Raw genomic sequence first — 17,732 nt, 5'->3', positions numbered from 1 at the left:
ATCGAAATTTTATTGCTTAGAATACGTAAGGATACTAATGATAAAAGGTGTGCACACGTTTTTAATTTTTAACAATTCAGTGTAACCCGGTGTATCCGTGTAAGGTATTAGTTAGGCGTAGGTCGCGTATTGGAATCAAATTGAGTAGGTAGGTCGCACATTGGGCAGAATTTAATTTTATGTTACAATATTTTAGTGATTTTTATGAAAATGTTGTCGTTACTACTTACAGTTTGATTTAGACCGAATAGACGATTGCGATCTGTTTTTGTAATTTACTGACGTAAATGATAATTTCGAAAAAATAAAAACTAACCAGCTATAACCTGTAACTAAGGAGTTAGGTGGCATAATAGGTAGTCAAATTTTACTCAAATGACGGACCCGGATCATGATCGTACTGCTTTTGCCGGCTCAGGGCGATAATATATTTCCCCAACTCCCCTGGCCAGCACGCCATCCCGCATGCTATTTTTGTATGCGATGATACGTCACAATATCACAATCATAATAATATGGCCGTTTGTCCGAACACTGCAGGACGGCGAAGACAGGATATGGACTTTCGTATACAGTCTTGAGTGGAAAAAAAAAGAAAGTAAAGTTTAATTCCCGTGAAACGGTCTTTGTTTTTCAACTTTTTACGTGACTGTTACGTTTCATGCGCAATAACAATAATAATAATAATATTATTTCATTTATATATAATATGTATATAATATACACATACGTACAGGACGTATTAACACTAATACAGATAACATTATACTATACATAAATATTATTATGTATAGAATGTCGTCGTCGTCACCACGCCTCGCTCCGTCGACTACATAGTATATAATATATATATAATATTATTCAATGTACTCCGTAAGTATGCGTGTGCTGTATAGCGAGAGAGTGTCATGAAAGGCCATCGCAGTAATATAATAATTGTGTTCTTCTCTCAAAATATTTCTCTCGCGTGCGGCGTGCACACGAGTTTACTTCACAGACCGATTCATTTAAATCGAACAGTACCTACCGTCTGTATATTTTTTTGAAACCATTTTCAATTTTGAGGTTAAACTCTCTACAGTATTCGTTTTACACGGTTCGAAAAATCCTCACCCTCTTCCTCGCCACAACTAAAAACACAAGACGGCCGAAAACGTGCTTGACGATAACATCGTCAACAACAGAGACAGATCTACAAACGGCGTCACCAATAACATTATCGTTATTATGATATTATTATTTGCCAAAGAGGACGTCGCACAGACGCTTGACTTCGGTGTACATAAACAAGTTGACACAGCCGATTGGCTTTATAATCTACAACTGATTTTAGAGTGATATTATACTGACCAGTGACCAAGAACCTATTATAGTATGAAAACGAAATACGACAGAATTTAGGAAAGTGATTGTATAGGGCTGGTTTTAAATATCATTTTAACAAAAGTTATACAACTATTAAAATTGTATAAAAAAATTAAATATACAGAAAATTACTTATAATATAAGTAAATGCCTATATATGCTTCACATAACGAAGACCTGTAACAAGATGTTGTCTAAAATGTAGTAATATTTAATTTTTATAATAAGTGTTTTTACCCTGAAATTACAATAGAAGCAGTAATACGGCGGATCTGCGTCAACATTTTTAATGCATTTTCTATACAAATTTTCAATCGTGCTACAACCAACTACAAACGATAACGACACAACGGATCACACTCGTAGGTACCTATGCCATTTCGAGTTGGAATTTCACAATATATTATGTTTTAAATTTTAAACCCCTCGACAAAACGCCGACGAAAATTCATTTAAACTCTTATTATATATCTGCAGCTATATTATATAACGTTTTTACGGCCGTGTAAATTGTTTTAAGCCGTTTAAACATGCAGCCTGCAGCTACCAGCACAATACGATAATATTATAATCGTGTCATATAGGCACCTATAGTCACGATGGAGACGTCAAATCGAGTCGAACGAGTCACAAGCTGCGCCCCGCGTAAACAGAACGTTGCTTTAAAGTTTGGAAACATTCTGCGCGTGTACAATAATAATATATAATATAATACATGCACCTAGCCTCTGCACGAGTATGTTGTACGAAACGTTCCCAAAATCATTATTGGACACCTCGCAGCGGTAGACAGGTGTGTACACCCTATATGCGCGTATATATATATGTATATTATATTATATAGGGCCGTTTAGGATTTGCGCGTGGGTCATTGCCGATTCAGCGACAGTCTCCACCTCGCGCGCGCGAAAACTTCTGACCAATTTCAGCACGGAGAAATCCGCAAAGGGGGGTGTGGGGGGGTCGGGGTTGGGCGCATCTCTCTGCCGTGGCGACCATTATTATTATTATTCCGCTTCCGAAGCTGCTGCCGCCGCCGCCGCCGTGCACGTGATCGGCGCGCACAATAACACCGTGATTGTCGTCGGCGTCTATATACCATATACCACGTGTATACCTATACATAGTACAGGTTATAGCCCTGCATACAGTGGGCCGCGTTCGGGGATCGGGGAGGGGGGGGGGGAGGGGTGTACGTCGATGGGGTTCATGCTCGTCTCGCCGAATCTCGAATCGCCGACGTCCCGTTTTGCCGACAGATTACAGATGTATACCTACCGGTCTTATTCGATTCATAAAATCTTCCAAATTGGCCGACTGCAGCAGGCGAACAGAACACCGACATTCGACTAAGACTAAGAAGATGATTGTAACAGCGTGATGACGTTTCGTCCATGCTTATAAATTAAAAATCGTGTATTATATTTTCAACTATTGCCGAATGTCCACGTCTGGCGAGTTTTGAGATTTTCACCGGCCCTGTTTGTAAGAAAACAAAATCGCAAATGACGCCTGGTCGATTCGTATGATAACATAAAACTGTAAAAGGCAATACAAAGGTATCGTTTATACATCACGGCGGTTATTTTTGTGATCGAATTATTTCTCATCGCCGACCTCCTTAGACCAAATCGAATTTTGTTTTCAACAAAAACCGATACCGAATACAAAAACGGGTTGTAAAATAAAAACTCGTATGCATGGTTCGCGACTTTCTTTTCGTTTTTCGGCTACAATACGACTTCCATCTACGGAGAAAATTCTCATATTGCAGTCAGATTTGACCAACGCGCTTTAAGGAGGTTGGCGGTCATGATTTTCCTTTACGCAAGGGTTTTAACATTTATTTTTACCTATCTGTTCAATGTTTTGTATACTCACACATTTGCGTTATAAAATTGAAAAACCAACATATATTTAAAACTATATATTCTTGATCGAAATATTTTAATAATTATTTTTCGATTGACATATAACAATATAATATTATCAGTAAAAAAGTCGAGAAACTTTACAATTATTGTTTTCTGAATTCCTAAAAATTATTACAGCAATGTACCTATTGACACCTAGTACCTATAATAGCCCAAATCGATTAAAACGGGTTTGCCTACATTTTTCGTTTAATAACAATTAAAACCGCTATTAAATCCTACACACATTACTACAACTCACCCTCCGATCAGAAATATTTTAACAAAAAATGTAACCAAATCCCGGCAATCCTCCCAAATGACTAAAAAAGGAAATGGTGTCGCGACCTTCTTCCCGTAAACCCTTCGCGTAACCCTATAATCATACCCCAGGAGTGTCATCAGTGGACGGCTCTCCACCTCAATACAACAAGCTAAACCTAATTAACCTCACTTAAGCTTATTATACAACAATTGTATAGACTGATTAACCTCCCCCCACAAAAAAATTAGAAAAATCAAAAACACTATTCATCTCCATCAATAATAATTATAACAATAAATAAACGAGATGAGTATTGAGTATGACATATGTACATAGGGTACGCATTTTTATTTACAAATAGCATGAATGATTATGTGTTTCTCCCTATTGTGATTGTTCCAATTTAAAAATAAAATTCATTATGATTAATGGTTGGGGAGAGTAGGGGTGAAAGTATACAAGATGAGTATCTCCCATTGGCAACTATTAATATATTATAATATTATATACAGGGAGATTAACTATTTTGTGGTATATATATTTAGCGAACACGTTTAGCACGAATATCACACCTCGTCACATGAATGCATAGTGGTATTGCACGACACCGTATTGATTGAGACCGGTTAATGAGTGAAAACCCAAAGATCAACGTAAATAATATATAATGGAATGGATTTTTTTTAATGTTAAAAAAACCATTGTTAACTTGAGGGTAGCTGCAGCAGTAGCTGGTATACGTAATAAGTAATATCCAAGCTTTACAGAGTTACCGAACCTCGTTATATACATTATATATCGGAATTTAATATCGCACTCTCCTCCTGCACGTCCTGGACGCGTCACGCGTCATCGTCACAATGATAATAACAATAATAATAATAATAATACTAATAATGATATACACATATATAATATAATAATATAATAATATTATGTTGATTATATTAGTGTGTAAACCGATCGGATGTTTTTTCCTCTCAATAATTATCGTTACGGTTAAGGCCGCAACAACACGGGGCTTATATGGGATCAAAAATTAATGGACGGGGGCGTACCACGTCCATTATTTATTCGTTATCGCTAGACGATAATAATTGCACCTCCACTTCGCTGCTGTTCTATACATAGATACTTTATCCGACTTAATTATTATCATGATCACAATGTAATTTGGGTCCTTAGGATAACATACAACAATATTATAATGTATGTTTTGTGTTCACTATACTTCATTGAGCGGATGATGTATTATTATATTCTGTACCACTTTACGGTAAGTATATTACATTTTTTTTATAGATACTTGTTTTTGGTCTTGCTTAAATCTAAAATAATTACTGTCGATTCACAAACCGTATAATCTTTGGTGAACGTTAACAAATCAACATTCTTTCAATTAACTTTAGATAGGTATACCCACATTTGTTCACTTGCATTAGTGGCGTCCGCTAACGGGCTTACTTACGTATTACATTTTTAAACTTTTTGACCGGACAAATAATTTTTTATTGACATTTATAGAAAAAAAAATTTTAATTTATCAAATACAACCCAAGTGAGGACGGTATAGTATAACCAAGCTGATTACCAAACAATTTTAATACATTTTCATTTTTTTTTTCTCCAATTATTTTAAAAAACACTGAGCATTTTCAATTTCAACCTCCTAAAAGTACCAACTAGATCCAATTTGATTCCAAAAACATACATCGGGTATCGAAGCTTATGATCAGAGCGTTTTTTTCTACCAGAAAAGTTGAAAAGTTTCAAACATTTTAAAATGCCTCAAATATAAACGTCTGAAATTATTAGACTGGAAAAAATAAAAATAAAACTGTAACTAATTTTTATTTTGTGTGCTTTTTGGGGTCCGTTGAAAAATCGTGCGTACGCCACTGACTTGCATGAACTACTCGAGTTTGAAAAACGACACTAACCCAATTTAAAATTGGCCTTCTCTATTAGTTTTTGAGTTAAATTCTATAACACATCTATCTTTGTTTTACACCAATAGAATATACGTGTATTATACTATTATTATATGGGTATATATATCAAATTGATATGATAATTGAATACTTTATAGAGTACTTTTATAGAGTTTGACAGTTTGTAGTTTGGTATTATTACATTTTAGGAAACATTGAAAGTGTAAACGATATAATATACCTAAATTAAGTTGTATTTTTCAAAAAAATTATGAAAATATAATATGAATATCACTAAAATAATGTAGCATAATAAATCCAAATATCTGACCTCTGAAGCATTGGTACATTTTTTTTGCTTGGAAAAGTTCCCGATTGAAATTTCACAAAGGAAACAAATAATACTAATAAGATTTATACAATATTTATAAAATTAATCGATTAAATATTTATTGAAACATATACAATTATATATCATTATTTATTATGAGTTAGTGCATAGTGCACACGCGTCACCCTCGATATCATTTTAGTTCACTTCACTGTTAAACAGTTAAACTTTCATATACCTACATTATATTACTACTGTTAATGAGAATGTTTAATTAGTGGACAGGAAACTTTAGCATAACAGCCTCCCGCGTTCAAACTAAAATTATCAAACTACCCTAGGGGTAGTATATACTAAAATCACCAATACACGTAAATGTATACTACCTGGGTATATTATTTTTCTAAGTTATAAATTATAATATACTATAGGTATACATTATATTGTTTATTAAATATGATAAAATCCAATGTGTGGAAATAAAATGAAATTTTGATTTGTTAGGGTTCTCGATGCATATTTAAAATGTACGTACAGATGATTATGGCATACAATATAACAGACTAATAATGATTAATGATTTTATTTCATACTTAAATCTGAGCTAATTCAAATATGGAATTCAACACTAATGGGTCGTATTTCAATCTAGTTAACCTTCACGAAAGTTTAATTATAATCATTGACTATACATGAGCTCGTTATTAATTAATATGTTTTGCGAGAAAAAAAATGTAACCATTAAATGTATATTAGTTTATCGAAGTGTAATACTGTAATCACACTTTTATTATGTTAATACTGTAATATTATATCTGTTTTTTTTTATTTATTAATATCGCAGGTAGATAGCTATGGAGTAATTAAACTTTTTAGTTTTTCTATAGTTTTCTCTCTTCAAAAAACTATTCAAAACTTTTAGACTAGAAATCTTGTAAATATGCAAAAAGTGGATTGCAAATTTTACAGTTTCCCACACTATAGTCTATAATACTATAACACTTTAATATGGGTTAGGTTAGGTCATAATATTTACGTGCGACTGTTCATGCGTTTTCCAATAGTTACGTCAGATATAATATAATGTAGGTAATCAAATCTAGAAAAATATTTTAATTCAAACTGTTTGGTAAAGTCTTAAGTTTTTTCATATAAATGCTTGTTATTTCATTATAGTTTGTTTTACGTAAAATATCTTATATTTTTCAAATATTATATAGTACCTATCATCTCATACTCTACTTGATCTGTATATGTTCGTAGATTTATGCGGTACATACATTTTTGTTTTATAATTATATTGACTCAGAACATCTATCACATTATAGTGACGTGATTTCCTCTTTTGGTTTATTATTAAAATGTAGCATTCAGATTTTTATTTTTATAGAATCTTGATTGAAATAATAATCAATAAATCCGCATTTGTATCAGTAGGTATTATTATTTTCGCTTTGCGAGCATAATCTGTTAAAACATGTTTATAAAAAAGAATAATATTCGGGTTTAAATGAAAAAAAACCACAACGGAATACTATGGAGTATGGAATCGATTGAGTTATTTTAAATACTTTTTTTTCGGGACAGAATAAAAACATAAGAATAATATTCATTTAGAACTTTCCTGATATAAAAAATCAAATATGTTAACTAAAAATTAAATTACAATTTTTTTTTGAATGAACAATAAATATATAATTTAAAAAAGTATTTCTTCCACAAAATCAGAAAAATACATAAATTCCTGAAATTATTTTAAAAAAAAACCTAAGTTCCAATCTTTAAATTTTCATTTTATTTTCAATAATTTTTAATAGTAGGTATGTTTTTCTATTTATAAATAAAAGTACACAAGAAAACATAATTAATTGTATCAATATATAAAATTTCATCTAATATTAGCTAACATCTCATATTTATAAAAGTTAAATCTAATAATAGTTAAAATATATAAGATCAAATTGTTAAGAAATAGTTTTTTATTTTAAATTAAATTATTTCGTATATAGAACGTACGAATATAGTCTATACGATAAATGTTAAGTAGTACGATTGTAATATTGTATTAGTTTAAACGATGTTTAGAAATAAAACAATATCTTACTGTAAAGAGTATAAACATTAATCATTATCATATTGCAGGTATTTTATCATGTTATGCATGTATAGGTTTTGAAGAAATATATAATTATGCTATGAATATCACAATACATAGTATAGGCGTATTTAGACCTTCATAACTAACTACTGAGGACTGGGAAGGTGAAAAGTGATTTCATACTATATTTGGTAGAATAGGGAAAGATATCGTCCTAGTGGGAGATGATTTCAGCGTTCGTTTTTTATTTGCGTCTCTGTTTTGTTATTCCGATTTACTTGAAAATTGTTTATTCTAGTTGGATAACACAGTTCGCGGCGGGTCTATAGATCGTGGGACGCGTTTTGATGTTAAGGACATTTAAATTACTGTGCACGACGAGTAAATAAACGTGCTCGAGCGGAGAGCATATAGTATTAAATGCGAGTATGTGACACTAAATCAGGTCCAATGTTGACATTAATCGGCATTTAAATAATAAAAATGGTCTAGTAAAATAATTTTACCCAGTTATTTTTTCGACGTTTGCGAAACGTCTTGATAAATGAGTGTGTGTTTTTCAATATTTTGTTGAACTTGCACATGCACTTGTATTGTAATATAGAACTTACAGTTGACAGCAATATTATAATAATATACAACTTGCCGATAAACGAGAATATAACCATGGACAGGGACGTACGCAGATATAGTTTCGGGGTGCTGTTTTTTAAAATCAGTTATTGAATATTATAACTTTTTTTTTTAATAAACGTGATATATGTAAACCTAAACATTTCCGAATGGAGGGGGGGGGGGTGTTTTTAACACCCAAAACGCCTCCACGTGTACGCATATGCCTGTCCATAAAACACACAAATTGTTATTATGCCTATGTCCTTTATGCATTCCTAGACCGATCACCCGATTGCGATGAAATTTGGCACAGGGATGGATTAATCCCCGAGGAATAAGATGGGCTAAATTTCATCGCAAAAAAAGTAACCAAGATGTCCAAACCCGGGGAGGTTTTCAAACTTGGGCTCTGAGATTTACGATGGAAATTTTTGTTTATAAATGGTTGCTATTGGTTTTAATACTAATAATTATTATTATTATTATTAATGCGACAAGCCTGTGTGTTTTTAGTACAGAATGCATCCGAGTTCGAACCACGGTTTCGGTGGACCGAATTGTATGTATTTTGTGATACTTTAGAGTTAAATTACACACTTACCACTTACGTACGCACCACGCGGGGCCCGCGATCTACCGCAGGTAGAGTGCCTGCCTAATAATATACTGCCATCATAATCACAAGCGAATCTCACGGACAACACCGGTCGCGGGACGGCTATAAGTGTAATAACGTAAAATTAGATAAAATATAAATAATTATAAATACGACTCCTGTCGATAGTTATATTAAAATAGTAAAAGTTAGAATAGTATAATTACGCTATTACCTTCCTCCAGGTGTTCGGAGGGCTCTCGAGATCGTGTATTCGAGAATTATATCAAATACACCGTACAATATGATTTTATGGAAAAAAAGCACATAGAACGTATTGACTGCAATCCACATAAAATATTATATCAAATGCCTTACCTGATTCGCAGTTGTTCGTAGACGATATTGTAAGAGTTTTAGGTTTTAGATAAGATAAAGTACTACTTCAAATACACAAATTGAATTAACGAACGCACTGATTATTGCTTGCATAAGAAGTCCAGTTGTCGCTCGTTGAAATCGGTTTTGATACTTGAGAGGTTGTTACTTTTGTGGTTGGTGCTCATGCACTGGTTTAAGGGACGGACGCGAGGATGCTGACCAGAGAGTGGAGGGTGGCTTTGTCACTAACTTATTGTGGGCCTGGGAACTAGATTATTCTTTGGCGTCAGCATAAAATAAGGTCACACACATCCTACGTAATATTGTTATGAGTGCGTGTCGAATTATTAGTTGTCGTTGTCAATGGTTTTATTTGATGCGACCGATTTCTACAAGCGACAGTCTGGCCGTTGTTTATTATTCTGTAAAATTTTAGTTTATTATAAGGGTGTGTGAGCATATCATTACATCCACCCTGCACTTTTTTGTGTTGTGCCCTCACAACACCACTCGTAGGCGAGAGTGAGAGCAATACAAATATTCATGTAGAGGAGAGATAAAGTTAGAAAAAGTTGAAAGTTGAAAAATTAAAAGTTGAAAATTGAAAGTTGAAAGTTGAAAGTTGAAAAAAATTATACAATTTAAACTGGACATATATATATATATATATATATAAAGAAAACAAATTTTATTATACAATCTAAAAGGGGCAATGTAAGTAATATTAAAGTTTACATAATACATTGGAAAACAAAAAATTAGGAAGATAGAACTGAAACTGAAAGTTCGTATTCCCCAGGTGCATTTCCCTGGCACCCCCACCTCAGAATTTTGGATTCAAACCAAGGGCTTTCGTTTGTGCTACGTTTGTGCCGGATTGTGCTCGAATTTCATCGTTTGTGCTGCAACCCTTCTAAAGTTATAAGGGATAATGATTGGGGGTGCCAGCGAAACGACTGCACCCCCACCTCAGAATTTCGGATTCAAACCAAGGGCTTTCGTTTGTGCTACGTTTGTGCTGGATTGTGCTCGAATTTAATCGTTTGTGCTGCAACCCTTCTAAAGTTATAAGGGATAATGATTGGGGGTGCCAGCGAAACGACTGCACCCCCACCTCAGAGTTTTCAAATATAAATTATGCCATTCGTTTGTGCTACGTTTGTGCTGGTTTGTGCTCGAGTTTTATCGTTTGTGCTGCAAACCCTAATGAGCTAGAATGGATCTTTAGTGGGGGTGCCAGCGAAACGGCTGCACCCCCACCTCCAAATTTTTGAATTTAAATTATGCCATTCGTTTGTGCTACGTTTGTGCTGGATTGTGCTCGAGTTTCATCGTTTGTGCTACAACCCCTAATGAACTACAGGGGATTATTAGTAGGAGGGGGTGGTATGGAGCCATAATGCAACCCCAATTCAAAATATTGGTTCTCCAAATATGAGCCAATCTTTAGTAGTTTGCTACTGATATCCTGTACCATACAGTACTCTACTACTTCCGGAGTTATCCTTATAAATTTAATTAGGGGGTTGTAAAGACGAGCCGACACCCCCCATATTGAATTGTTTGGTCCAAATCAGTCCCATTGGTTTTGACTAAGTTAGTGCTTATTTATTTTGTACTCTTTGTCTCCTTCGTTATTATTTCTTTGCTCATTAAAAAAATTATAAGTCTTTCTTACGAGGAGATGCTCTGGAATGCCTAAAACGAGGACAGCCCCTAGAGTTTTATCGGAAATCACTTGTGGTCGGAAGGTAAAAATGATCTATAGCCCATAGGTGTGCATTAATTATTTCTCGTAGTTTTTGAGTTCAAATAACTTAATTGTAGGAGTTTAATTTTAAAATACACGTAATTGTAATAAATTGTGAATATACTTGAGACAGGGGAAGCGTTTGTAGTTTCATTTTTCAACCCATATAGTAAGTTGTCTCACATCATAAACATTTTGTTTTGGCTCACGACAATTTAATATTATTTTTAATATAATAATAGCAATATCATTTTAGATTCTGAGTGAAACGATGAATGTATTGATTTTACAATGATGTGTGTTTTTTTTTTTATTTTTTTTTAAATTTTTAAATTTATTTTTTTATTTTTGTGTCTGTGTACACGATAAGTAGTCGAAATAATGCTTCGATTTTCGACTTCAGTATCATGTTCGATGGGAAAGTGAATATCGTTGGAGCATTGGGAAGGTCAAAATCAGAAGTTAAATTTCCAGGTAGTTTTCAAAAGCGACGTGAAAAACAAAAGAAAAATTAAGGAAAAACGGGAATTTTTACGCAAAATCGATTTTTAACAAAATTGATTTTGGTTTTTGGTGTAACTCTAAAGCAAATGACCATAGATGCATGAAATTTTCACTGGTTGTTTATATTTGCATTTTCTATACACGATAACATTTTGAAAATAATTTGACTTTTTTGAACGGTTTACGGACATTGTCAGTTTTCAATTTTTTTAGTTTTTTTTTCTATAAATATCAATAAAATTTTATTTGTTGGGTAAAAAAGCGTGAAAATTTAATGCAAGGCTCCTGTTATATTGTTACAATAGCAGTTGAAAAATATGAAAAATACATAGGCACAATTTTTTTTTATATGCATTTAAAGTTCAAATTTGGACAACATTTATCAAATTTAAAATTTAATAATTATTTTGTAGTTAATCATTTATAAAATGTTCAACTTTTATAGGTAAGGATTGAAAATTTAAAACAAGGTTCCACGTAAGTAGTTAATTATGTTACCAACAAATCTAAAAAATACACAAACACAGTTTATTTTTATAGTAATTTTAAGTTCAAATTTGGACGAATTACAAATTAAAAAACCTAGAATATTCTTTTTAGTTATTTTGTTGTGATTGTACAATATTATTCTTGGGTACTTGAAACTTCTAAAGTAAACTATTATATATCTGTGATAGTATCACGGTTTGTTGTTGATGTATAACGCGTTATAAGGACCTAATGGATATTGTGATATGATTAATTTGGAATTTATTATAGGTGAATTATTTTTTAATACCATAGATAAGTATATAATATGTCTTAAACCTAGACTGACATACCGTCGTATCTACTCAGAATCGTTTTTCTTATACAATGATATTATATCATTGAATTCAAATTTTGAGTTAAGTATTTCTCGGCCATGTTTCAACTTAAGGGGACTGTTTCTTCACCAAACTTTTCGGTTTAGGACCCTCTAAAATGTACTCCCACAGTCGGGGGTCCTCGAATCCTCCCCCATGTGTATTTTGGAAAACGTTTAGTTTTTGTACCAAGTTTCTGAAACTCGATATTTGGGTAGATTGGAAGTCGATGATCAAATTCGGTATCATGTGTCGTGACCGTAGGAAACGTTTTTCCTCTTCTTTATGGCATCGAAAGTTCTAAATTGCCGATTTTTCTGGTTTTTTTGGCATGGTTACTTAGATTTTGGGCGCGGCGAACCGTTTTAGTAGTCGATGTTATAGAAGTCTTTGCCCCGGATCGATGGGTACCCAGATCAAGGTTATCCGACTTTTGGTTCGGGAGCTATGATTTTTCGTATGTCTTTGTACTTGGAAAATTACGTAGTTACGTGGTTTTTGGATTTTGAGTTTTCGTTTGATCATTACGAAACTGAAGATTCCGGTATTATGGCATACAACGATTTAAAAAGGGTTTATGGTCGAAGTGCGTACGACCATTATTTCGCCCGTAATCAGGGTAGAAAAAAGTTGAAAACGCATTAAGTGATTTTTCGTATACCCATACGTTTTCTTATGTTATACGTCCAACTAATGTTTTGAGTAATAATTATTTTGAACTTTTCGTATTTATTTATTTAATGTTTTACCTTTAGGTCCGTGCTGTTAGTGTGTTTGATTTTTTAGTCCCAAGTCGTTTTTAATGTGTGAACATTTTGAAAACAAGCTCATTGTTCATGTTTTTTTTTTTATTATTATTTTTTCGTTTGTTTTCGGTTTTTGGTCGACTAGTGCACGGCCCCTTTTCGACTTAGAGGTCTGGTTTTTTCACCTGTGGATAGTTAATTTAGCCACCTTTCTGTAGATACTAGAACAACAGCTTTTTTTTTTTTTATAAGTTGTTCAAACGGCTAGCTCAGTCTGCAGAGCACGAGACTCTTAATCTCGAGGTTGTGGGTTCGAGCCCCACGTTGGGCACCAGTGCATCACTTTGTGATATCAGTATATCACCCGTATAGACTATAGAGAGTAACATACCTATGGTAAAACATAATTATTGACTATAAATTAAATTCTTAAAGTGGTACATTAGTCTATTTTAGATACTTTTTCTTTTGATTCCTTTTCATTAAATATTTCAATAAATTTAGCAATCATCCATGTTCGAAAAATCACTTTGTTTTAATTCTTATTTGATTATCAACCTACTTAATAGTTAATAGTATAATATCACAGAACAATATTGAATGTAATATTGATGAGTGATTAAGTACCTATTGACAATACATTCATACCCCCCTCCTTAATGCATCAAAGCCCCCTCACACCAATATGTACTCTTATATTAAAATATAATGTATTAATAATTTAATGTGGCTTTCGGCTGTACATAATATCGTGAATATAAACTTTTTTTTTACATTTTAAATACAAAATTAATTAATTTATGAAAATAAATAAGTAATTTTGATTTTTGATAACCTAATTTAAATCATTGGGAATATAAATATTTGTCTAAGAATTTATAATAAGATTCATAATAGACATGTTATGGTATAAAGGTATGATAGTATCTATTATGTGTATATACAGGTAATGGGGTTTTCCAGTGATTATCAAGCATAATGTTGCTGTTATATACGTACGTTTTTGATTATTTTATTATTAGTTCATGATTATTAGAAATTAGTGATTAGCATTAGTTATTAGTTGATTACCGTCCTGGCAGTTTTCATTTACAAAAATGTGCCCATAACAAATATAGTTTGTACCATAGAAAATTATGGTGTAACGTAAAGTATAAGTATAAATAATATTGTTTATTGTATAATATAATTTATTGTACCTTACAATTATTGTACTATACTGTTATACTGCTTAGTGCTTGCTATATAATAATAAATATTAACAGTGAAGTTTTATATAATGTGTACAATTTACATGTACCATGTACATAAGTAGGTGCTTTGTGAATTATAGGTACCTATACTACCTAGTATTATAGGTACCTACACAAGTTTAATAAGGTAACTAAGGTAGCTACTTATATAATATCAATTAATTTTAATATTAAATTTATTGAAGCCAATATATTTTATTACTATTTACTACATAATTTAAAAAAATAGTTAAATATCTTTACCTAAGTGTTTTATTAAATTTTAAAGTCTATTTTGATTTATGAGTGATTTAATCACGCGTATTACGTATTTCCTTGGTTAACTTTTTAAAAATTTTTTCGTTTTGGTCTTTGATTCAACAGTTAGGGATACGTATTTTTTCGGTAAAAGTAAAAATGATCTATGTACGCCATTTAGTTATTTCTAATAGTTTTGCAAGATAAAAACGTACATTTGAGAATTTTAATTTTCACAATAATTATTACGATTACGTAAATTTTAAAATCAAACTCATGCAAGTAAGTTATTTGAACGTAAAAACTACGAAAAATAACTAATGACATATATGGATCATTTTTACCAATTAATTCAATATGGGGGGTGTCGGCTCGTCTTTACAACCCCCTAATTAAATTTATAAGGATAACTCCGGAAGTAGTAGAGTACTGTATGGTACAGGATATCAGTAGCAAACTACTAAAGATTGGCTCATATTTGGAGAACCAATATTTTGAATTGGGGTTGCATTATGGCTCCATACCACCCCCTCCTACTAATAATCCCCTGTAGTTCATTAGGGGTTGTAGCACAAACGATGAAACTCGAGCACAATCCAGCACAAACGTAGCACAAACGAATGGCATAATTTAAATTCAAAAATTTGGAGGTGGGGGTGCAGCCGTTTCGCTGGCACCCCCACTAAAGATCCATTCTAGCTCATTAGGGTTTGCAGCACAAACGATAAAACTCGAGCACAAACCAGCACAAACGTAGCACAAACGAATGGCATAATTTATATTTGAAAACTCTGAGGTGGGGGTGCAGTCGTTTCGCTGGCACCCCCAATCATTATCCCTTATAACTTTAGAAGGGTTGCAGCACAAACGATTAAATTCGAGCACAATCCAGCACAAACGTAGCACAAACGAAAGCCCTTGGTTTGAATCCGAAATTCTGAGGTGGGGGTGCAGTCGTTTCGCTGGCACCCCCAATCATTATCCCTTATAACTTTAGAAGGGTTGCAGCACAAACGATGAAATTCGAGCACAATCCGGCACAAACGTAGCACAAACGAAAGCCCTTGGTTTGAATCCAAAATTCTGAGGTGGGGGTGCCAGGGAAATGCATCTCATTCCATTGATGTGTTTCTATTCTTATATATTTTATATTTTAAGTTCCCTATCTGGTGTTGTAATGATAGCTATACAGTTTTTTTTTTTTTTTCTTAATTTTAATATTTGTGTACAATATATTTGTCATGTTGACATGTTATGAATTTTTACATATTTTGGTTTTTATCCTATATATTCTACATAGTTTTAACTTTTAACTAATCTAATTATACATTTTTCATATTTACTTTGCTTACAATGTATTTAGTTCATAGACACATTTTTTTTTTTGTTTTTATGATAACTTAAAAAGTTAAACAAAGTTAATTTTTTTTTTTTTGGTATTTCTTATGCTTAACATTTATTTTCTTATTAGTACTAGCTTAAAATTAGGTTTATTTTTTGTATTCACTGCTTTAAATTGATCTTATACCTTATACTAACTTAAATTAAGTTAATCATTTTACATTTTTTTTTTTTAAATTTTGTTTTTTTTTTTTTACATTTGTTTTCAAGCTTATGCTGACTTAAATAAGTTAGAAACTATTTTACACATTCTTTGTACTTGACTTGCTTTAACATTTTTTTTTTATATCTTATACTAACTTAAATTAGGTTAATCATTTTACATTTTTTTTTTTTTTTTAAATTTTGTTTTTTTTTTTTTTTACATTTGTTTTCAAGCTTATGCTGACTTAAATAAGTTAGAAACAATTTTACACATTCTTTGTACTTGACTTGCTTTAACATTTTTTTTTAAATTTCTTATACTAACTTAAATTGGGTTAATTTTTTTTTTACATTTTTTTTTTTTTTATACATTTACTTGCTTTAACATTTATTTTTGTGCTTATGCTGACTTAAATTAGGTTTTAGTGCTTAGGTAAGTAACTTAAGGTATGTTATTTGTATTTGTTATTATTATTCTGTAACTCTTGTACAATAGTTATATAATAGTTATATAGGTAGTCTTAATAATTCGTGATTTTTTTTTTTTTTTTAAAGTTATGTTAGTAAAACAAAACATTTATTTGGGGTTTTTATTATTAGTCCTGTAGGAGGTTGATAGTATGATTGAGTCTCCCATAAGATTTGGTATTAATATTTTTTTTTGTTTTCATAATATATAGGTTGGATACTTGTCAGGGTAGTATTTTTATTGTTAATTGGTTTATTTTACAAGTGTTGTGTGATTTGTGAATTAAAGATTAATGTTTTTTGTCTTTTTAAGAGTGTTGGTTTGTTTGGCCTTTTATTATTTATTTTTTTTGTTTGTATATCAATTGGTTTATTAGGGTATTTTCTTAATTCTTTATTTCTTTTTGTATGAATTTCGATCGAAGTTATTTGTATTTTGTTTATTTTAATCGTTGTGTTTTTACCATCGTTTATCGTATCTTTAAGTTTTATATTGTGTATCAATGAAGCGAGTGTCTGTATTTCTTGTATGTGAATTTTATCATATTGTTGGGAATTTTATTGGACATTTTTGTTTTAACGGTATACAATCCACGATTCCCATCGTCGAGGACGTTTTCTCCTGGTTTGAATATAGGACATATATTATTGGCTTGATTTTTAGGTTGTATCATGTGTTTTATTTTTGTTTCATTTTTATTATTATCATTAAAAAATGTATGAATGTTATTTATTATGTTAATGTGTTCTTTTGATTTCCAATTGTGTGTTATTTTTTGTTCATCTTTATAGTATATATGTATTTTAATGTTAGTATTTTGAAATTCGGAGTATATTAATTGTCTTATTATAGACCAATTTAATTTGTCTATTCGTGAAACTAAGGTGCA

The 17,732-nt window shown here is 31.8% G+C and overlaps 1 non-coding gene across 1 annotated transcript; it reads left to right on the top strand.

Annotated features, from left to right (window-relative positions):
* The first annotated feature begins 13,593 nt into the window (after positions 1-13,593).
* Trnak-cuu (transfer RNA lysine (anticodon CUU)) lies at positions 13,594-13,670 on the top strand. The gene has a single exon. It is a non-coding gene; the product is annotated as a tRNA-Lys (tRNA).
* The last annotated feature ends 4,062 nt before the right edge of the window (positions 13,671-17,732 follow it).

Source organism: Metopolophium dirhodum, chromosome 4 (assembly GCF_019925205.1).
Source record: "Metopolophium dirhodum isolate CAU chromosome 4, ASM1992520v1, whole genome shotgun sequence".
Lineage (NCBI taxonomy): Eukaryota > Metazoa > Arthropoda > Insecta > Hemiptera > Aphididae > Metopolophium > Metopolophium dirhodum.
This window is presented reverse-complemented; position numbering and strand designations above follow the sequence as displayed.